Source organism: Miniopterus schreibersii (assembly GCF_964146895.1).
Source record: "Miniopterus schreibersii genome assembly, chromosome: 16".
Lineage (NCBI taxonomy): Eukaryota > Metazoa > Chordata > Mammalia > Chiroptera > Miniopteridae > Miniopterus > Miniopterus schreibersii.
In genome coordinates, this window is record NC_138116.1 from 24,316,188 (window position 1) to 24,340,315 (window position 24,128).

Here is a 24,128-nt window from a genome sequence, read left to right on the forward strand (position 1 = left end):
ACTGTAGTAGGGTCCCCTCCTTTTCTAGACTCACCCTCCTCTCCTCCAAATGTATTTTAAACCGGGGGCCATTGACCGTTCTGAGAACCTGAAAAATCTTTGGACCTCCTGGGTGAAAATGGTCAGATCCCCATGAAAACACAATTTGCATTTAACTTTAGAAGGTTTATGGACCTTCTAGCTGTGTGCCCCCCCCCATGCCCTGCCCCCAAGCTAGTTTTCCAATTCCTAGCTTAGCCATTTTCTAGTCCTGATTACTGGGTATCTCCTTTTCTCCAAGGGGGCAGCTTTTATCTTCTCAGACTCCAGTGTCCCCAGTCTCTAATCACCTCTGCTGTGGAAAGGGTGTATAGAAAGGAAAACCATCAGGCCTACAAAACCAGGAACACCACAAACCAGATTATTCATCGATCCTGTTTCTCTCGCAAGGAACAAGTTATCTAGATGCAGAAGTGGAATGAATGTGTAATACCTTTGTAGTTGAGAGAAAAGTGTGGGAGAAAGAAAATACAGACCAGCCATGTGTAGGCTTTGGCATGAGAAAGTGCCCGGCCCTGAGCCCCAGCCCTCATCTGTAAAAAGGCCATAGTAACTGTCCTGTCCAGCAAGGTTATTGTGAGGATTAGATCAGACGGTGTACAAAGCCAGTACATAATAGAAGCTCAACAAATTGTAACACCCTTCCAATTACTTAGAATAAATTCCTAAAAATACAGTAGGATCCCTGGATCAAGGGATGTGCATTTCTTGAGGACTTTTTAACCTATTGTTACTAGCAGTTTTAATAGAATCAAATGGTTTCTTGTGCTCCCAGTTTTTCGACCTGACTCAGGGTGCCAGCTCACAGTCTGGAGGCTCCTCAGGGTGGTGATGGGCAGTGTTTTTCTCCCTCTCTGATTAGGACAGAAACGTCCTACCCGCCTGAGTGAGCAGGGCACGAAGGTGGGCGGGCTCTCTCTCCAGCTGGCTTTGAAGCTGGCTAATTAGGGCTAGGGCTGTCACAGCTGGCTTCCCGGCTCCCCTCCCCCTGCCGCCCCATCCCCACTCAGCCTGAGTGGCCTCCCTGGCTGCCTTGCCTTCCACTGCAGACTTGCTGCTCTTCCAGGACATATAGGAAGGGCCAAGATTTGAGGCCTGGAGAAAAGACAAGATGGGACTTGGGACATGGAACGAGCTCAGAGACCACTGACTGGGTTTAGAGAAGACCGCCTATGGCCCGGGGCCCCCTCCTTATTCCTAATGAAGCCTGGAGCGGAGCCGGCCTGGGCTGGGGGCTGAGCCCTGGGTCCTTTGTTTGAAAGCCAAGCTTTCTGAAGGCTCCAGCCTCCCAACCTGGCCCTTGTAATTAGCCCCAATCAGAGTGTTTATGTCGGGGCCTCGTGCGGAACTCAGAGCCCCATGATTTCATTCCAAACCTGGGGGGAGAGGGGAGGGAAAGGGGTTTGTGTGGGGACATGCCAAAAGGAGGGTGGGGATGAGGAAGACCTGGGGCGAGGGGAGGGGCAGAGGTCCTGGTGAGGGTGGGGGGGCAGGACAGCCGCTCTCCATTTGACCATTGCAGGGGTCAGGACCCTTTCCAGGGTAGCTGGTGCCCTGGCATCCTGACCCTGGCCCGGGCTGCATGCCTTCTGGGCAGGCTCTGTGGGTGGGTGGGCTTGTGCCAATCGGAAATGGCTTGGATATAATTAACCCAGCTAATCACCAGCCTCAGCCTGGTGGAGGGGAGGGTAGAGCCCAGAGCCCGGGCTCCCCCAGGAAGCTTCAAGCTTCAGTGTCCCTATTCTTCTTCCTCCGATGGGGGCCTAGGATGTGCCAGGCTCTGCAGCTGATTAGATGGTGGAGTCAGAGGGTGGGCAGGGAAGTAAAGGTGCATAATTCTCATCTCTGGCCTCACCCTCAAGAGGAAATGTGACAGGAGGGAGTGGGCCTGAAGTGGTCATGCTGGGGTGGGAGTGGGAGGTGACAACAGGAATTGTGGGGGCGGGAGGGAAAGAAGATTCCCAGCCACTGCTCCCAGGTGGCACTGGGTGTGTCCCAGACTCAAAGTGCCTTTCCCTCTAGGTCTAGGCCTCCCAGGGAACTCTCTGGGGAGGGATGTGGCTTTTAGGGAATTCTGAGTATTGGGTTTAGTGTCCTGTGTGTGGGGAGGGGGCAGAGTGTGGGGTCTGAGCTTCTAACACTTTTGCTTAAAATCCTGCAAGGCCTCCAAGAAGTGTCCCAATTCCCTCCCTCCCTCAGCACGTAAAGCTTTCAAGATCTGGATCTGGCTTCTACCTCTGTACTCACTTCCCAGTGTCCTTCCCTACACTCCCTACATGGCAGCCTCCAGAACTTTTATGTTCCCAGACCAACCATGCTCCATGAGTTTGCACATACTGTTCCTGTGGCCCTAATGCCCTTCCATTCCCCTAGCCTGGATATTAGCTACTAGTGCCTCAGAACTCACCTGAGATCAGGTAGCCCCTCTGCAAACAGCCATATCCCAGGCCAGTCTTGTCCCCGAATTGTGTTCTCTCTTGTCACAGCACATCACATTATTGTTAGTTATCTGTCTCCTTTCTTAACTGTGACTTCCTTGAGGGACAGTCTGTGTTTGGTCTTTTTTTTTAAGAGAGTGCAAGTGGGGGGAAGAGAGAGAGGAGAGAGAGAGAAACATCAATGTGAGAGAGACACATTGATTGGTTGCCTCCCTCATGCACCCCTACAGGGAACAGGAATCAGACCTGCAACCTAGGTATGTGCCCTTGGCTGGGAATTGCACCTGAGACCCTCTGGTGCACAGGCTAAAGCTCTAACCACTGAGCAACACTAGCCAGGGCTGTGTTTGATCTTTTATCTCTGTCTCCCTGAGCATAACAATATATCCCTGACACATAGTAGGTGCTAAAGATCACAGGCTCTGGAACCAGACTACCAGGGCTTGAATGCTGTCTCAGCCCCCTTGGTAGCTATTGACTTTGGGCAAGTTAGTTAACTCCTCTGTGCATTGTCTGAAAATGGGGAAAATAATTACACTTACCTTGCAAAACTGGTTTGAGGATTAAACAAATTCAAGTAAAATGTTTAAAGCAGTGCCTGGCACATAGTAAGTGCTTAATAAATGCTAGTTAAGCTTATTCATTTATGTGTTGGTGCTGTAGATCTGTATTTAGTGTTTAATCACAAGTCAGGAACTTGCTAAGCTCTAGAGATGCACAAATTCAACCCCTGCCCACGTGGAGACTACCATCTAGTTTGCGGAATGAATGAATGGATAAATATTAGGTGTGGTGTTTCTGAGTATGTTTGGTATATGTTTTTTGTTTGTTTGCTTAAATTCTTAACATTTTAAAATGATTTTCGAGAGAGAGAGAAGGGAGAGAGAGAGAGACATCAATTTGTTGTTCCACTTTTTTATGTATTCATCGGTTGATTCTTGTATGTGCCCTGACTAGGGATCGAACCCGCAACCTTGGCAGTCAGGACAATGCTCCAACCAACTGAGCTAACCAGCCAGGTCTATTTGGTATGTGTTTTGTTAAACAAAAGCTTGCTATGTAAGTGTTTGAGAATGTGTCCAGGCTCAAATATGGAATCGTGATATGTATCTATTTGGATAGTGTAAAACAAGGAATGAAATTGGGGATGATCCCTTGTAAACTTGACATATGTAATCTGGTGTTTGGAGCAGCATGTGGGGAAATTGTCCAGGATAGAGGGTCCTGGAAGCCTTCTGCTCAATCTTCACTGCTAATGAGAATGTTAAAGACTTTTTTTCCTACCAGGCAGAATAATTACTGTCATACAAATACACAATGAACACATCAAAATTTTCATTTAACTCATTCATTAATGAAGGAACCAGTTAGATGTTCAAAGAAGAACTCAAAGAACAGAAACATAGCGAGGCCATCGAGAATACTGAAATAAATCTGCTTAATGTAAAATGAGGTAATACCCACTGGGCAATAATCAATTGCATCTCCACCAGACACAATTTATATTTTCATGGACAAAAATAATTTTCATTTTTCTGAGTTGTAAAATAACTGAGCAATAATAAAACTCAGCGATAACCTGCAAGGAAAGTCTTCTTTTTGACCATTTTAAGTTCTTTAACTGTTTTCCTTGATAAGAAATTCTGCACTCAGATACCTGATGACAAGTGCCAGTCGCCCCTTCTGATCTAAGAGCTTGAATGCCAGTAGGAAGCTCCGTTTCACCTAGAGAGAGCTGGATATCTTCCAGTCTTCCCCAGGTGGGCACAGCCTTTGTCCAACATCCTTCCCACCCTTACCTCTCTGGCCCCTCTCTCCTTTGCCTTCCTCTTTTCTATCCCACCACTCACATCCCAGCTAATTGTGCAGCCAACCCATTCACCCCCTATGTGGTAGCTATCATTTATTGAGTACTTTCTACATGCTAGACAACTGTGCTAAGCATTGTATATTCATGATAGCACTTAATGTTCAAAAGAGCTATAAAATGAGTTCGATCTTTACTCAAATTACAGCATATTAAAGTAACTGAAATTCATGGAAGCAGCTGTTCCAAGGGCATCTAGCTAGCTAGTCAGAGCTGAGCAAAGCCAATCAGACTCTTAGCCACAATACCAGAACTACAAAAGGGGTCAGTTCACATGCCAACTGCAATAATTGGTAGTCGCTTCGTAGAGTACTGTATTCAGATGGATTCTGAGGCATCCTCTTGGTTTAGTGGGAGATAGTGCTGAAATCCACTAGTGATGTCTGTCTTGGGCACAGAATCAAAAGAATGTAAAGGTTGGCAAGGACACTAGATATTTGTCAGGCTGGCTTTATTTTATGTTTTCTCCTGCAACATTTCCTGGACATTATTTTTTTTACATTCCTGATGGCAGCCTCTCCCTTTAAGGCCTGAGCCCTGAGCCCTCAGTGTCTGGATCTTAATGCCAGTCTTATAGGATTTTGCTATTCAAAGTGTGATTCCACCTGCCTTCTGCCCTGCCCTCCCCCACGCCCCAATAGTACCATCACCTTGTGTTTGTTAGAAAAGCAGAATCTTGGGTCTGACCTCATACTTACTGAATCAGAAGCTGCATTTTAACAAGATTCCTAGAGGATTTGTTTGTACATTCAAGTGTGAGGAGCACTGGTCCAGGGGACTTCCTTCTCAACTGTACCTGCCCCCACCTCAGCAGCCTGAATCCTCTTCCAAGAAGGTGCTAGCTCAGGCCCAGGTCCCGATAGGCCCTAACATGTAACCCAGCAGGACCAGGTGGGTTTATGGCCTATTTCAATTGAGACAGGAAGACTGTAAGACATCCTTTCTCACACTGATAAAACCTTGCAGGATTCTCTGACTTTTCCCATTAGGACTATGAGTGCCTCTGGGGCTGCTGGCGACACCACTATAGCTCAGTACCATGACTTTTCCTGTCTTCTGAGTCTCTACAGAGTCTCTCTGGGGCCTCAAGAATTCAGCTTAAACTATCCACCCTAGCCTTTGAGACCTTTGCCCCTTCTCGCAGGGGCTAGGGGAGTTTGGGTGGATAGGGGTGGAGTTGGACAGCACAGAGGTATGAAGGAGAAATAGTTGTTGATTCTGGGAGTAATAGCTGCTCATTTAGTCATTGGTTCAATGGATATTATTGAGAACTGTTCTGTACCAGGCACTGGGGATACATTAATGAGTAGACCATGGTCTCCGCTCTTGAAGAAAGTGCACACGTAAGAAGGTAATTGCAATATCATGTGACACAAGGGGCAGACACTGGGATTGTCAGGAAAAAAGACAAGGGCATTCTATGCAGAGGGTACAATGTGGATATGGAAGAACATGGAAGAATATGGCATGATCAGAGAACAGTGAGGAGAGTGTGCCTGAGACATAGAATAAGTGTAGAGGAGAGTGGCAGGGCTGATCTAAGTGAGGATTTGGGCTGATCCCCAGCAAAAATTAAATCTCACGCTGGCTTGGCTCTGTAGCACAGACTGTCTGAGCCAACCCTGCCTGCTTTCAACACCAGATCTCATTTCTTTAGTGACTTGAGCCTATCAGAATCAGGAGACATTTACACACACACACACACACACACACACACACACACACACGCACACCAAAGGACATGTTAAAGCCAAACATTAGTGGGTTTTGGATCTATGCCCTCTCTCCAGTCAATGACTGGCTGGATTCTATCCCTAACAACACTCCCTTTCCCTTTTCACACCATAGGAGCAGGAATGGTCAGTGAAGTTTAACTTCCTGGGAAAGAATTTTAGGGCAGGACTTTGGATCTCCCTGACCTGAGACATGACTAGAGATGGGAGCAAGCTTGGCTACCTGTATGTACCAGATCTGACCGTGTGACTGTGCCTTTGTGTAAGTGTATGGATGGATGTATATGTGAGTGTACTCACGCACACCTCCAGAAAGGTGTGTGAATTGGTTGCCTTGAAGTCTCAGGAGATATAATCCCAATTTCTTGTCAAAGAAACAGGGATAGACTGTCCCATTGATGCCCCTCTGGGATTCATATGAGAAACTTCCTTGAGGGTCAAAAAGTGAAGTAGCTTTAATACATAACTTCAAATTCTTTAACACTTCCTATTGAGAGGTGGGGTCTGTCATCTCACCTTGAATCTGGGATACTTTGACCAGTTGAATATCGTAGAAGTGATGCTCTGTGACTTCCATGTCTGGGTCATGAAAGCCCATGCAACTTCAACCTTGTTCACTGGAACCCTTGCCCTTCGAGCTGCCTGAGCTGCCATATAAGAAATCAGACTATCCTGAGGCCACCATGCTAGAGAGGCCACATGTAGGTGCTCTAGTTAATAGTTTTAGCCGAGTCTAGCCTTTCAGCCATCTCTATTAACAGACCAGACATGTGGGTGAAACCATGCTGAACCCTCTAGACCAGGCCATCCACCAGCTGAATATCCTCAAGTATCCTCAATCTCATCTGTGGAATAAAGGAATCACCCAACCAAACCCTACCCAAATTCCTGACCCATAAAATTGTGGGGTATAATAAGATTGTTGTTGCTTTAAGCTACTAAGTTTTAGGGTACTTTGTTATTAGCAATACACAACTAAAACAAGTGGAACTAATAATAATTTAGTTTATTAAGTATTTACTATGTATCTGGCACTGCTCTAAGTTTTCGATATGTATTTTCCAAAGAAGAGGATGTAGAAACTAGAGCAGTTAAGTAATTTTTTTTTAAGGAAACTAGCTTACAAGTGTGATCGCTTGAACTTGAACCCAGGCAACTTGACACCAGAGCCCATTCCCTAAACCCCTACCTCACACCATAGAACCATAGAGATTAAAAGGATCTTAAAGATCACAGGACTGAACTCTTATTTTACAGATAAAGAAATGGAGAACCAGGAGGACTAAATGAATAACCCCAGGATGCCACAGTGTCTTTGTGCTAAGTCAGGACCAGATCCCAAGTGTTCTGGCTCTAAGCCTAGGGGAAAAAACAGAATGGAACATCCTTCAATCTCAACACCCCCTTTCTTCTGGGCCACCATACCCGCCTCCTCTCCCAGGTCACCGTACCAAAAATCTTTGTTTCAATCTCTGCCATTCACTGTAGATGTGCAAAAATGACTAGCTCCTTCTCAGGACTTCTGGGTGTACACATACACACACATGTGTGCACACACACTCATTTTCATCAGAGCTAGGTAAAATTTCTGTTGATACCATCTCAGAGATCAGGATTTTCGCTTTCAGAGGTGTTAACCTGGTTCAAGGTCCTGCACTAGGAATTTCACTTGTCCTTTTCTAGTCTTTCCTCATGTCATTTAAAGTAGAAAAACAGTATGACTACACATGGTTAGCAGCTTCTAAGTTGGTGCCCAGTGAGCCCTGCTTCCTGGGGTTCATGTCCTTGTGTAATCTCCTTCCTGTGTGGGGAGGGAAGACTGAGGCCTTCCAAGGCCACGTGAGTGAGATTGGAAGCAGACTCCTTTTCCCCACCCTATCCAAGTCAAGTCTTTGCCTGGGACCCCAACCCCAGGCAGCAGCTTAATTGCAACCTCATGAGATACATTGGGCCAAAGATACCCACATAAGCTGTGCCCAATCTCATGACCTACAGAAACTGTAAGATAATAAATATTCGTTATTTAAAACTAGTAAGTTTTAGGGTAATTCTTTATGTAGCAATGGATAACTAATACACTGCATATTGAAGAAACTTTGGGGTATAAACAATGTATACATTAAGTAAGAAACAGATATAAGAAAATCCTTTCCTTGATCCATCTATCCATTTGGTCACTTGTTCTGTCAACATGCTTTTATCTGCTTTGTCCCTAGGGGTACAAAGATGAATGATGCCATTTTAGCCACTGAGGAGCTTTCAGTCCAGTGGGAGAGGCAAACTTGTAAACAGATTATTAAAATTTTAGTGAAAAATGCTAATAGAGGAAGGTTCAAGGTGCCTGGGCAAACAAGAGAGGGATGAAATTGTCCTACCTGGAGATATGAATAAAGCTTCATAGAGAGGACATTCAATTTGGGTTTTGAAGAATGAGTAGGAGTTTGCCAGGCAGGCAATGGGAAGAAGGGCATTCAAAGTGGTAAGAGCTGCATAGACTGAGAGAATAAGAAAGCCTAGTATGTTTGGGGACTTACAGGTCATCTCAGGTGGCTGGATCTCATAGTACTAGATTACAGGGGAGGCTGTCAAGGTAGAATGATCAGGCAGTCAAGGTGCTTTTGACTTTTATCCTATAGAACAGGGATGGGGAACCTTATTTCTGTCAACGGCCATTTGGATATTTATAACATCATTTGTGGGCCATACAAAATTATCAACTTAAAAATTAGCTATGAGCCTGGCCAGGCGTGGCTCAGCGGTGGAGCATGGACCTAGGATCCAGGAGATCGCAGTTCAATTCCTGGTCAGGGCACATGCCTGGGTTGCGAGCTCGATTCCCAGACCGGGACGTGCAGGAAGGCAGCCAATCAATGACTTTCTCTGATCACTGATGTTTCTATCTCTCTTTCCCTCTCCCTTCCTTTCTCTGAAATCAATAAAGATATTTTTAAAAAAAAAAAAAAGAAAGAAAAGAAAAATTAGCTATGAAAAAAGCTCCTTGACTTATTGAATTTCGAGTCCTGCCTGTGGTTTCCTTGACAGGCAGGGCCAGATCAAATGATTTCACCGGCAGTATATGGTCTGAGGGCCCACGTTCCCTACCCCTACTATAGAAAGTGAAGATCAGGTGGTTTCTAAGCCAATGAATGTGTGATAAGGTTTGTGTTTTAGAAAGAGAATTCTGGAGGCAATGTGGAGGTTTGCTGGAGAGGGGAGGCAGAAGTCAGAGAGTTTGGGTAGGATAATGATTCTAATCCAAGGGAGGGTAATTAGGCCTGGACCATGCATTGTATGTCAAATCAGGAAGAAGGTGAAGGAGGAAGGACCCTGCAGTAGTTTCTAGCTGAGATGAATGGGTAGACGATAAGCCATTTAGCTGTGGAAGGATTAAAAATAACGTGCAGATTTGGGAGTGGAGAATCTATTAGTCAGGATCATGTAGATTATGCCACAGTCACAGATAACCCCAAAATCTCATTGGTTTAACAAAACAATGCTTTGTTTTGCTTCCTCACTCGTATTACAGATTCCATGTGGTCAGCAGGGGTCTCTACTCCATGCAGCCACCCAGGCATCCAAGCTGACAGAGGCTCCACTGTCTTGTAGCTGCACCTTTTAGAACATATGGCTACTTCAGTCACCTCCTCACTTACATGGAAAGAGAAGAGAGAGATACTAGAGAGCTGTGTGTGGACTTTTTACTACCCCTGCCCAGCGATGATGCCACTCACAGTCCACTGGCCAGAACCAGTCTATGGCCTCTCCTAACTACAGAGGGTTGGAAAGTGTAGGAGAGCCATGGAGTGCTTAGTGGACATGATTGTCTCTGCCACAAGGAGGTAATAGACTCAGTTTTGAACACATTTATTTTGAGGAGGAGATATCCAGTAGGCAGTTGGAAATGTTCAGATAAGATTTGGAAATTTGAGCTATAGGTTTGATCACTAATTTTTGTTCCTACCTTCTGGAGAGCTTCCATTCCAGACTGGGAGATAAACAGACATAAATACCTATAATATATAAGAGGTCAAGTTACATGCTACTTGGTTATGAGCAAACACCATGAAAAGAAAGATGGAGGAGCGGTGGATCCCATGGCAGTGAGTAGGAGTCCCATAAGCAAAGAGAAATGACAGTGGACCTCTCACTGGACTGGTACACCTATACAGGTAAGGAGAACACAGAGGCTGTGAAGTATGGTGGATTTGGAGAGAGAGGACACAAGGCAAAGAAGATAAGTTTCTAAGGGCAGGTGGGCAGGGGGCATGTAATGGAATGTTGTAATGTCAGATCAGGGAAGCCAGGCTGCTGTAGTTACGGAAGACCAGTGGAGGGACAGGGAGATGTGTGAAGAATGCATGGGTCAATTTTTTTTATTACTTTCCTACCAGATTCCATGCACATATGTGTACACACACACACACACACACACACCTTTTTCTGCCCAGATCCCAGTTCTATGCCTCCATTCTAGATTACAACTGAATGATCATCACTGTTACCAATTAGGCAATTTAACTGAATTTCTGATTACACATAATTCCTTCCTATCTTCCTTCTTCCTTCCTCCCTTCCTTTCCTTTCTACTTCCTTTTTTTCTTCTCCCTACTTTCTTATTGAGATATAACATAGAGTAAAATGCATGGAGAGCTTTTTAATTTTAGGTACAGATTAATTAATTTTTACTCCTGTCTCCACTCATGTAAATGCTACTTAAGTCAGGATATAGGACATTTTCTTCCTGCCATCTTCCAGTGAATACTGTCCTACAGGTAAGCACTGTTCTGACTTCTATCGCTATCTACTGATTCTGCCTGCTCTAGAACTTCAAGAAATGGAACAAGATAATATGCTCTCTTTTGTATCTAACATCTATGAGATCCAGCCACATAGCTGAATCCTTACCACATCCTGAGCTGCTCCACTTTTAAACCAACTTACCTTCCTTCTCTTCCTCTCTCCCTTTCTTTCCTCCACCAGGCATAGGCGCTCAGGAAAGAGCAGTGAGAAAGTAGGCCTGGTTCTTGCCCAATTGGAAACGTGTGCTCTAGAGGAGGGACAAGGCGAAGCACTCGGTAATTACAATAGAGCATGACGAGGACAGCACTCATCAAGTGCAAGGTGCTATGGGAATTCATAGAAGGGGTGTCAAGCCCCAACTTTATGGACCACGGAAGACTTCCTGGAGGAAACATCTTAGCTGAGGCCTGAAAAATAGTGTTGTGGGCAGTCACCTGTGCAGAAACTGCAAGGCAAGGGAGAAAATGGTGCTTTCAAGGAACTGTAAGAAGTTCAAATTTCCTCCACTGGAGCATAGAATGCAGAGTGGGAAGAGATGAGGCTGTAGGGCCAGGCAGGGCAGATGCTGAAGGACTTCATAAGCTCCATTAAGGTGTTTAAACTTTATCCTAGAAGCCATGGGCCATCATGGAGGGGTTTTCCATAGAAAAGTGACTCAATGAGGATTTGGTTCATTTTATATATTATTAAATTTGATTTTGAGTCCGTTTTTAAGAGGTGCTTTAGTTTTTAGAAAGGTGCACACATGGTACAAAAGGGTGCATAAATGAATCACAGTCTCCCTGGCTGTCCTGTTCCCGCTCACCAGCTTCCCAGAGGTGTGGCTTTTAGGATGATCACTTGCTTCAGCAGCATACAGACTAAAGAAATTGAAACGGAATGATCATTATGGCTGCAGTGTGGAAGCAGCATGGTAATGAAGCAAGAGTGGAAACAGGGAACCTTTCAGGAAGCCACTGAGCATTCCAGGTAAGGAGGGCGGTAGCAACTGGGGATGACTGGACAATCATCAAGGAAGCAGAAACAGTAGAACTTGGGCCCTGATTAGACATGGGATATGAAAGAGGAAGGGGTTAAGGATGGCACCCCAGGGAGGAGAGTGCCCTTTGGTGAGCTAAGGGGAGCACAGCTGAAGGAATGTGGTAGATGGTCTGCAAAACTGGCCACCACCAATGCCTTCCCTGTGCTTTCATCTGCTTTTCTCTCCTTTTGAATCTGGGTGGCCTTGTGACTTGCTTTAACCAATAGGATGCAACAAAATTGATGCCCTGACAGTTCAGGTCTGGGTCTTAAGAGACCTGGCACAGCTTCCAGCTTTGCCCTCTTGGAAGCCAGCCACAATGTATAGAAGTCCAATCATCCAGCAGGAGAGAGAGAGGTTACATAGAAAGAGAGGAAGAGAGACATGCTCTGGAGGATGAGAGAGTCTGAAGAGAAAGAGAGAGGCCCAGCCAGCCCCCAGCTCTTCCGGCCATGTCAGCAGAGGCGCCAGACATATTAGTAAAGCATCTTGGATGCTCCAGGACCAGTGGAGCTGCCCAGGCTTCAGCCAACACCACAGGGAGTGGAGGCAAGCTGTCCACACCAAACCCTGCCCAAATTGCAGAATCATGAGCAATAAAAGATTGTTCTTATTTTAGGCCACTCGGTTTTAGGGTGGGTTGTTACTCAACAGGCAACCAAAAGAGATGGGGGGGGGTAGGGGAAGGAGGCTAGGAAGTCAGTTTCTTGCCCATCTCTACCTTAGAGTTCTAAACCATGGTGTGCTGCTTTTCTATTTTTCATTTTTAAAATCCCCAGTATCTCTGCTAAACATCTGCAGCTTTATGATCCTGAACTTTTTCCATCTAGGAGGCTCAGGTGTCCTTGCCTATTGTTTCTCCCGTGCCTACATCAACAGCTCTGAAATCCAACTGCAGGTTGGTTATTGTTTCCTTGGGTCAGCCTAGGGTTGGTTCCAATTCCACCTTCAGTCTTAGGGAAGGAATTTTTTATTTTTTTAAAATTTTATGACCTCATACTCCTGGGGGAAATGTTATTTCTTTGAATTCCTCAGTTTCTAATGCAGGGCTAAAGATAAAGTAGCATTCACTAAGTGCTAGATGAATGACTCATGAGGCTCATTTGGAGAGAATCCTAAAGTGGGTCCAATTCCTGAGTTCCTGCCACCAACCGAAACGCTTCAGTTTCTCCATTTATGCAAAGAGAAGGTCTCACCTCACCTTTTCTCTCCAACTCATGAACTGGTCCTATAGCTGCTGGTGGAGTGTAGGGTGGGGACATGTGGTTATAATGAGTTAAAGGGCTTAGACACCATCAGACAACCATCCCCTCTGGGCCTCCATGGAGAAATAGAGCCCACGAGGAAGTGGATGATGTGACATGGCAAGGGGATTGATGGTGACAAAGACCAGAGAGGTCTGTCTGTATTCCTCAGCAAGAGCCTGGGGAGGGAGGATGTGTCTTTGCCACATGTACATGAAGGAAAGGGGGTGACCGACCCCAGGCTTGCTGTCTCAGTGGCCCTCTTCTCCCCTAACACAGGACTGCCACCAATAACTCAGCCAGTTGGGAGAATCTGCTGTTATCTGGCTCCATGTCTAGAGTACTTGGCCTAACTACAAACTGGAATTCCCAGGGCAGGGACCACCCTCCCTTCCTCAGAATTGTCCCTCCAGGGCCAGGAGACCTAGGGATCCTCTTCGCAGTTCCTGTTGACTGCTTTGTGACCTACCCGGAGCCCATTTCTCCTCTGTGTCCCCAAACCCAGCTCTAGTCACAGTGGAATCTAAGAAGGGACTCAGGGGAGACTAGTCCAACCTTCTCATATTCGAGATAAAGAAACCAAGGCCTGGGTCAGGGAAGTCACTTGTCCAAAGTCCCCCGCGGTTCATGAAGCCAGGACCCACATTTCTAAACTCCCAAGTGGGTGCCCTCTGCTGCCTGCACAGTCTACTGCAGGGCTCACCCTCACCCACCTCCTTTCCTTTCCTTTCCTTTCCTTTCCTTTCCTTTCCTTTCCTTTCCTTTCCTTTCCTTTCCTTTCCTTTCCTTTCCTTTCCTTTCCTTTCCTTTCCTTTCCTTTCCTTTCCTTTCCTTCTTAAAATTGGTTTGAGAGAGAGGAATAGAGAGAGAGAGAGAAACATCAATTTTTTTGTTCTACTTATTTATGCATTCATTGGTCGCTTCTTGTATGTGCCTGACCGGAGATCGAACTTGCAACCTTGGCGTATCGGGACAATGCTCTAACCAACTGAGCTACCTGGCCAGGGCCCTCTCTTTTCTTTTTACCATTCTTTCTCTCCTCAGCTTCTCTCTAGCACATGCCCATGGTAGGGGCACTTCCAGCTGAGGGAGGGGGTGGCCAGCAGGCAGCCTTCCTTAGTGAGTGTGCGACTTTCAGCATTTCTGAACACCAGAGGCTGATGTGTGTGTGTGCACACACTCATCCACTTCCAAACACCATCAAGAGGTGTCACTTAAAGCAACTGCTCATGCTTGGGCACCAAGACACATGTACACACATCCCTCCATCAGAGTCACCTATGCTCTCCACCAGTCCCCTCACTCAGATGGACCCTGCACAAACATGAGCCACAGGACTCTTCACCTGGCCTCAACCCTCAGTGTTCTCCAAACTAGCCTAACTGGTGGCAACTGCACAAGGACAGCTGAATGACCCATTCTGGCCCTTGATCCAGAGGTGGGAAAGAAAAGACAGACAAGGTTCAGATCTCTCATCACCACAGCACATCTTTGTCCACTTAATACTCCTGCCACTGGGTCCCTAAATGCCCCTCCCTGAGGGGATAATGGGAGGGTGAGGACCCCACTTACCTTCTTCCTGCTCTATTGCCACCCCTCTCCCCCTTCTTGATAAGAATCTGTTTGAATGAAGCTCCTGTCTGGCCATGGATTCCATTTGAGACACAGCTGGATCTCTTAAAACACAAGGGGAGATGTTTATCTTTCCTCCCAGTTCTGTCCAGTCACCTCCTTCTGGGCATTGCCAGCCAAGGGCACTGCCTGGTGAGACAAATTAGGTAAGACTGAGCTGGGGCCCTGATACCTACTGCTAAGAGTGTGAGCAGTGTTGGGGAAGGTTGGGCAGCAGAGCAGGAGGGGGAGGGGCAGGTAGGACAGGAACTGAGATGTCCCTGTAGAGTTTGCTTACCTTTTCCTTTCTACTCTCCTCCCCACCCCACACTACCCCCAGCCCCAGCCATTCCAATGTCCCCCACCTCTGGAAAAGCTGAATTGGGATTCGATCCCCAGCCAGTTGCCGGGAGTTCCGGAGCAGCTGTCCCAAGCTTGGGGGGGAGGGGCCCAGGAATGCTGGGGCTGAGGCCTGGGCCGCCCCAGACAGAGCCGGCTCTGAATTCTGGGAATGTTTGTGCAGCTGGAGCCCATTAGGGGAGGGAGCCAGGCCGCTTATTAATCCCAGCCTTGTTCCCCGGGAGGGGCCAGGCCCCTGCACACGAGTGGAGGGGGACAGGACTCTACTACAGGAGGCCAGCTCCCAGCCCTCAGCCCCCTGCTTGGTTGAGTCTCAGACAGAAGCTTGGAGATCTTTGGGCTCTGCACCTCGCTTGCATGCTGCACATGTGTGCGGGAAGTGTGTGGGGAGGTAGGGGTATGGGCACATGTAAGGGGCCCATAGGGGACACGGTGAGGTTTGACAGAAGTGCTCCTACCTGGGGAGGCAGGAGGCACACAGTGGATCTGGGAGGGGGTGCTGTGTACTACTCAGGAGTCCTCACCTGTCCCCCCCATTCCTGCTGACACCCTAGCTAGCAGGAGAAGAGAAGGAGGGGATGAGTTCCTGTTGCCTCAAGTGTTTGAATATGTGCACAGAGGGCTGAGGAGTGATGTGGAAGCCACCACGTAGGTCACATCCTGCAGCAGCAACAAGGGATGCCATTAACAGAGACTTCAGTGTGGCAGCACAGTGTACAACCTGCTCAACCACACGCAGTGCCCTGGGTGTGGAATGCCTGGGAGCCTGGTTTGGCTCCAAGCTAGCACTGCTATGGGACATGGTACAAAGGGTGGTACACTGAAACCAAAAAAAGCCTGGCATGGTTTTCTAGCTCTGCTGACTAGCTGTGAGACTTGGACACATTTCTTAACCTCTCTGAGCCTTTCTTCCTTTATCCGCAACAGCCACAAATTGGGCTAGGGTCTGTCCTGTGTACCTTAGGGTTGTACTAGTTGTGTTCCTTTGTCTGTCTGTATCCATTCATCCATCTATCCATCCCTCCATCCCACAAACTTGAATGGCTACTATATGCTATAAACTCTGTTGGATACTGGGTCTACAAAAGTGAATTAGGACTCTGACCATTAAGATGTCATCCTTAATAGTGTGGGGTGGGGTAGGGCAGGTGGAGTTAGCCACACGCACAAATACAGTATAAATGTGGAAAGTGCTCTAACTTTGTGCCATGGAGAGTGGAGGAGGAAGCACTGCTGGCCATCCTGTTACATACGTGTTCGTAGGATGACACCTATAAAGGTGCCCTGCATACTGTAAGGCCCAGCACAGTGTGGGAGGAGGCTGTGGGAGGATTCTCTAGGACAGAGTTGAGGTCCCCTTGTTCTTACTGCATTCACTCAGACCCTGCCACATCTCAGGCTGGTGGCTGGGGATGTTGGATGCTCAGGGTAGTAATATCAAAAAGGTTCCTGAATGAATTCTACTAGGACTTTGGTAGCTTGGGACCTGTGACAAAAATCCCAATACCCTCTCTGAGGAAAAGGGAGAAAGACTCTATGACTGCTTCCTTAGAGAGAGAGGGATAGCTTTGATGCCTTTGATGAACTAGTCTCAACTCTTCAGTGAGGTGGTGAGGAGAGGATAGGACAAATGAGAGAGGGCAGGTCAGTGAGGAGCCGGAGCCTGGGGAGCTTTGAGAGGAGTCATCCACTTCAGCCATTCCCAGAGGCCTTGGCCGAGGGAAGGAAGGCCCCTCTCCTCACCCTCATTCCCCACAAGACTCCCTTACTTCACAGGATCTCCAGCTTAGGTAGGGTGAGCACCCTTCAAAACTTCAGAGAATTTCCCATGAGGACAGGAAGCACAGAACACCCAGGCTGGTAATTGCTGTGAGAAAAAATTTAGAACCTTGGGAAGGGCAAGGAATGATAACAGCTGTCTGAGAATTCCTAAGTCATGTCCCAAAGTGCCACTAGCCATTTCAGGCATAGTCTCTAAACTGAGTACTCCTTGTTCAATGGCCTCACTGCTCTTAGGTCCTAGTCCACATGGCTCAGGGACTAACACCAGGCCTGTGTCTGTTAAAGAGAATTGTGGACATGAGAAGGAGGCCCACAAAAATTCTGGAAGCTCAGTTTCTGCTTTTAGGGAACCCCAGTCTAATAAGGGAGATGGTCCCTGCCCTCAGGGAGCTTCTATTCTTATGGAGGGGAGACATCATTTGTCCTCTAGAAACACCTAGTTTGATGGTAGAGACATAGCTTCTGCCCTGGGGAAACTCCCCGTCTGGTGGTGGAGGCAGGACACAGACACACATACTCCTACAACACAGAAGAAGTGTAAACATGGAATGCATATGAGATGACTTAATGAACTGAGCATCAAGAGTAGTAGAATGAGTACTAGGGGAGGAGAAATGTGGAGCCAAGTAAAGAAAGCTCCTGGAAGAAGACCCCAGGTGATGGAATGGACTATAGTCGGTCCGGGGAAGAGCACCTTTCTATGCACAGATTCCCCTACACCCTCTCCCCGTCTGGGGGACTGTTGTAAAATGTCCAGACTGCACTAGTTGATCACTAAGATCCCTTCCAGCTCTAACAGCCTAGACTTCCTGGCCCCGGCCCTCTCACCCCTGCTTCCTCTCCCTCAGAGCCTCCCCCACCCCTGCCCTTCCTTTCAGCCTTCCATTTGGTCTCTCCTGAGGCAGGTGGTCCAGCCAGCTGCTTGGCCTCCATAGAGATGATATCCCACCCACAGTGTGGGATGGTGTTCAGTGGGGATGGGCTGTGACCTGAGGAGCTGACAGCTGGGTTTGGGGCTCAGGCTGGGGACAGTGGGGTGAGAACATGGCTTGTGGCAGCTTTTCCCAATACCCTCAAGAAGGAGAGATTTGTGAGGAAGGAGAGGAGGGTTCAATGAATGTCATGGGTTCAGGCTGTGGTGGGTCTGGGTCCCTTGTGGAGGTCTGGGAGGAGCCATCAGGGAAGAATGAGTTGAACTCCACTTCCCCTGAGCTGGGGGATACTGGGGCTAGAGGTGGGCCAGACTGGATGGTTCCTGCAGCTGCTGGGTGTGCTTGCTGTGAGAGAGCTGGGGGGCGGTATGGATTGGAAAGGACAGCTGGGTCTGCCAGGAAGCCTTGCTTGACACCCCTCCTGAGACACTTCCCCTCCTCCACCCCACACACATGGGCTGAGATGGGTGGGAGGGGTACTCTCCACCCACCCGGAACAAGAGGCCAGACAGAGACTGGGAAGAGATTAGAGAGGGGGCTGGGTCTAAGGAGCCATGTTAGTTCCATCTCTGTGCCTTTCCATCAGAAAGGCTTACATGGAAAACACTTGGGTCATGAAATAACCACAATAGGTGATGGGCAGGTGACTGAATAGATGGCTGAATAGAGTACTCAACTCCTGTTTTCACTGATTCAGCCTAGAGCACTTCCCACCAACCTTCTGCCCTCTGTATCACTGGCTCTGAAACTTCATCAGTGCCTGAGAGTCACCTGGTGGGCTTGCTAAAACATGTTGCCATGAAGGCCACCTCACTTCAGAGATTCTGATTCAGTAGGTTAAGGATGAGGGCTGAGAACTTGAATTTCCAACAGGGTCCTAGGTGATGCAGATGCTCCTCATCCACAGGCCACACTTTGAGTAGCACCCTCCCCTTCTTTCTCTTCTTCTTGCTCAGCTGTCTCATCCCTCTCCCAGCCTCTCCCTGATCCCCCTCAACCTAAGACACAAGCCTCCGCAGCTGTCAGGGTCTGAGCACATGACTGGGTGGCAGAGGGCCAGGGTCAGGCTCTCCAGGAGGAGAGGGTGTGAAGCCGGGCTCAATCTGGCTTCTTTTGTCTGACCCAGGCCCTAGCAACATACTGGGGTGATTCTTTATCTCCTCATTTCCTCTCTTCCGCAGTGCAGTGACCTTCAATCTGGGGGGGCCCTGGGAATTCTTAAGTGGACCAAGCATCATGAATAGCACAAATTTTCCACTGTCTTCCTGTTGTTCTTCAAATATGTGTGGATGGTGGTGTGGTGAAAGAACATAAAATCCTTTAAAAGTCTTAATAAATGTATGCTTTCTTTACTTAAAAAATTATAAAATATACTGGCAGTGTGTCAAGCTGATTTTTGTCAAGATGAATGATCCTTAACACAGCCTGTGAGAGTGTGATGGCTTGGTCCAAGTTATTGCTCCAGCCTCATCTAATCTCCCTCTCTGTCCTCACCACAAAGGCCTTATTTCAAGTACACAAAATGGACCTCACTCCCTCTGGCCTCAGGGCGTTTGCACATGCTGTCTCCGTGCCTACAACAATCCAGTAATCTGTCTCTATTTACACCCACCCCCTCTACTCCTTGGCTTGCTTAACTCTTACTTTTTCCTCAAACCTGGGCTAATCACTTCCTTAGCAAATTTTTCCTATCCCTTGCCCATGTTAATCCCATTAGAGGCTCTCACAATATATACCACCTTCAGTGTTGTTTTAATTTTACATTATGTGTGTGGCTTTGATCGATTTCTGATTCCTCCATCAGCCTGACATCTCTGTGAGGCAGAGCCAATTTGTTTCTCCCACTGATTGCCCTCCTTTGTAGCTCTAGAGCCAACCACGGTGCCTGGCACAGACCAGGTGTTTACCAAACATGTGATGACGATGCAGTCAATTAGCCAAAGGACACATAGAAGATCCAGGGACTTGCATTGCAGCCTACCTGGCACCAAAAGACAAAAGTCAAGAACAACCTGTACACAGGGACAGCTGCTTACTGGGATTTCTGACCGCCTGTTCTCGTAGGTGGACCATGGCTTTGGCTCCTGCAGTGGAGGTGAGAGAAAAGCAGAAGTGACTTGCAGGCAGCCGGAGTCACAGGAGAGGGGAGGAAGAGAGAGTATTGGAGGGAGAAGGGCAGACGAAAGAGAAGGGAGGGAAGAAAGCAGGGAGAGAGAAGAGATGGAGAGAAGAAAAAAGGATCTGAAGAGGAGAAAGAGGACAGAGCCCCCTTCGGACAAAAATGAAAGGAAGAGAATTTCCAGAGATCAAGATGGGGTCATAGGGTGGGGTCAAAGGGTGTCATTTGACTGCCTTGCTTGTGACCTCCTCCAGCAGCTCAGCCACCTTCTTCTCTCTTTCCCCATCCCCAGCTCCCGCCCCCTCTGCCCCAGGAACTGGGCTAGTTTATTTTCCTTGGGCAGGCTTCCTGAAAGGGGAGCCTGGTTTTCCTGACACATGAAAAGTGTCTCAGACTGCCGTCTGACCCTTCCTGCAGAGCCCCAGCTCCAGGGAGTTTGTCTGACACGCAGTCGCACACGTGGACACATGCACATATTCTGGCACATGGCACACACATGCACCCAGGGCCGCAGGGTGAGTCTGGGGCCCCAGGGTGACCACAAATGTGTCTGCATATAGGCACCCCTCACATGTAGGTAAGATATAAGGCACGTATACCCAAAACGTACCCCACATGAGTACCTGGTACCTGTGCTTGAGTGCTCAGCACATAACCTTACTGGTTCACACCTGAAACATTATTTCAAACCCTCAGCTGTGCCCATTTCCACTCTTTGCTGTACTATGGGTGGCAAGAAGAGTCAGAGTGATTGACACATGTGGTGTGACTGGCAGTGTGAGTGGCTGGTGTGGCTAAAAGCCAGCTGCAGCTTCTCCCTGAGTCAGAGGAGGAGCTGGCCAGAGAGACCACCCACTGTGTTGGAGTGGGTCTTCCCCCAGCCTGTGGGTGGGAGATGGGATGTCTGTGTCCTCAGGGCTCCCCATCTGTACTTCCATAGCGGTTCCTGGGAATTGGAAGGGAGTTCTCTCCTGTGAACACACTTCCTCTGCCTACCCTCATCATCTAGCATCCAAGCCCACTCTGCTGGGCCCAGGGTTCCTGCCCTCTGAGACCAGCCTTTTCAAGCACTGGAAAACTCAGGGACTGCTCTACCCCTCCCCAGTTATGGGACTGTGCAATGAGAGTAATGTTAGCCTCTACTACATACCACTTGCCAGGTATTTAATGCACAATATCTTACTTAATACTTCTACAGAAACTTTGAAGAGCCTTATACCCTTCTCTGAGGGACAGGGAAACTGAGGCCTTTGGGGGGTAAAGAAACTTGTCCCCCTCCCGTTTATAGAGCTAATGAGGTCAAGAGCTGGAATTTGGTCTGAGGTCTATCTGCCACCCAAGTCATTGGTCTTAAATACCACCCCAACTTCACTTGGTGTAAAAATACCCACCTCAAAAGCTTTCAGGGAAGAAATTTAGATGGTTTTTGTAAAATGGCCTAGCACAGTGCCTGGAACACAGGGAGCACTTGAAAACTCAGTCTTTCTTCTTCTCTGGGTCCCTGTATGGAGAAAAGGGGGGTGTGCAGCACTCCCCTGACCAGTGGGTGGGGGCTTCGGCAGCAAGGAGTGAGGTGGTCAGGGTAAGCAAAGAGGCAAATGTTGACCCCCCTCTTACCCACCCACCCCACCTCCTCACCACCGCCCCTCTGCTCCAACCACCACCACTTCAACCTCTGGAGCCTGGTCCTATTGGGAAGCCAAAGAAACAGTGATCATCATCCTGACCCCCAACGCTCACCCACGCCAACCCACCCTCTCTCAGGGTGATGAGGCTGGAGAGGACAAGGAACCTCCCCACCCACAGCTCGTCCTCCTTCTCTCTGACACCCCCGGAAAAAGGAGGCATTCCCAGACTCCCAGACAGAAGGAGGAAGGGGAGGGGCGGGGTGGAAGGGGAGGAGGGACCGCCACACACTGAAGCCTTTGTGGGACTCCCAAGCGTGGAGGTGGAAACACTTCATATATCAAGTGTGTTTGTCCCTCCCTGGGGAAGGTGGGGCAAGAGGGAGGGAGGGCAGGGTGGAGGCTGGGCAATCGGCAAGGGCCTGAAATAGGAAACACCAGTGTGTAACCTGAGTCGGTGGAGAGGGGGCTGCTCAGAACCTTTCTTGAGGAACTGACCTGTTCTTGGCTCCTGGGATCCCCACTCGGAGGCTTTAACTCCCCTTCTCCAGGCCCCTATTCGCTTTGCAAACCCACCCCCAACACGCACACCCTCCTTCCAGACGCTGTGCTCTTCCTGCCAGGCTCCACAGTTCCCTTCCCTGCATCCCCTCTTGCTCATTCCCTAGCCTGCCCCTTGGTCCTTTCAGAGCCAGCTCTTCCCTCCCCCTATCCTCAACTATAAGCCCTCTCCCGCTTCCAAACCCTGTCCTTTTGAGCCTGTGAGACTCCTGGCTGCCATCTCTTCTGGATCTCCTCCTTTAACCTTGGCCTTGTCTCCTTCTTACAAAACCATTCAGGATCCCAGCTCAGTCTCCTCGAAGTCTTGATAAGTTTCCTGCCTCTGTTCCTGACTCATGGCCCTGACCCAATCAACGTGTTATAACAGGGATGCTGGGGCTGCGCTGAGAATCACCGTCCCAGTAACCTTGTAATGAATAGGACCGTGATGATTTTGGAAAAGTTAATGCTGTTCATTTGCTTACTCAAGAGGTATTTACTGAGGGCCCATTAAATACCAGGTCCTCTGTTAGATGCTGGACACCTTCATGGAGCTCACATTTGGTATGTGTCACCCTTGGGCTCTAGGCAAGAGAGTTCCCCATTCTGGGAGTCTCCAGTTGCTTCCCTCCCCACACAGCAGAGTCCACCGGAAGTGCCTACCCAGGGCCTATGTAGCCCCCTCCACTCTCACCTCTAATACCATGCTCTGGGTTCCTGGCCCAGGGTGGTGTGGACCATATTGGAGTCTGAGGAAAAAAGAAATCAGTAATACTGATCTTGTCTTTATTAAAATTTTTGATATGTTGCTTATTATGGATCTTTTACATTAATTTTTATTTTTAAAATATTGCATTAAAATATGATTTATCTTTATTTCTGAGGTTTTTGGCATCCCTTAAATTTTACACCTGATCCCCAGAATTCCCTATCTAAATGACTATCACTGTTTCCAAGGGCTGCAGAGCTCTTCCCCCATCTATCTTCCCAAGGGCCAGCTAAGTGCAAGTGTCGGTACCTTCAGGGCTGAGGCATGGTCAAGGGATGGTTGTCTCTGGAGGCAGGCAGGGCCTGCACACATGGGCTGGGGAGCTGGCCTCCCCTGAGCAGAGCAGAAAGGAACTGTTGGTGGCAAGAGAATGTGGGCAGGTGAGAGGATGGGATAGCACTACTTCGTTCCAGGGCAAAATTCCAAAGTCATTATGATAGATTTGTCAAGGTAAGAGGTTAGGAGATATCCTATTTAACGTTTGTTTGCTTGATTTATAACTTTTAAATATTTAGAAATTTTGTTTGTGGCCTTTTATTTGTATTCTCACCCCAAGCCCTGCAAATATTAAGGGCAGGCCTGCTCACAGGGATGGTGAGTGAAAGGACAGGAGTTATCAGTAGACCAATCTGATCTACTCACTGCCATTGAATCCTCATCTGTGTACCTTTGCTCCTGCTCTTCCCACCACCAACTCCTATCTGTCCTTTAGTGCCTTCTCCTCCCTGCATAAAGTCTTCAGTAATCCCTGCTGCCCTTAATGGCTGCTCCTTCCTCCAAACTGTGACATTTACTGCCGGTACCACTCCCAGGGTCCTCACCTTCACTGCCTGGTATCAGCGCTCCAAAAGCTATTTTGTGCCGCTATCTAACATTTTAGTGTATGTGTGTGTGTGTACGAGCCACTATGCCCGGGGAGCTGGATTATCAGTGTTTTAAGAGCACTGATGATGTATTATTTTATTCTTTATGTTCCTACAGTGTTAAGCTTTGAAAAGGATGGGTTTGAAATTAGCCAGAGACCTAGGGTTGATGCGGGCCCTGCCCCTTATTAGTTATATGATCTTGAGCAAGTTAAGCTCTCTGAGTCTCAGATTTCTCATATATCAAACAGGACAATAAGACCTGCTTGGCAGGGTGTTATGAACATAAGAGGTAATATATATAAAGGGCCTGACAGAGCAGGCAGTCAATAAAAGGTTAACCATAATAATTATAGTATTACACATAATATATTAATATAGTTTA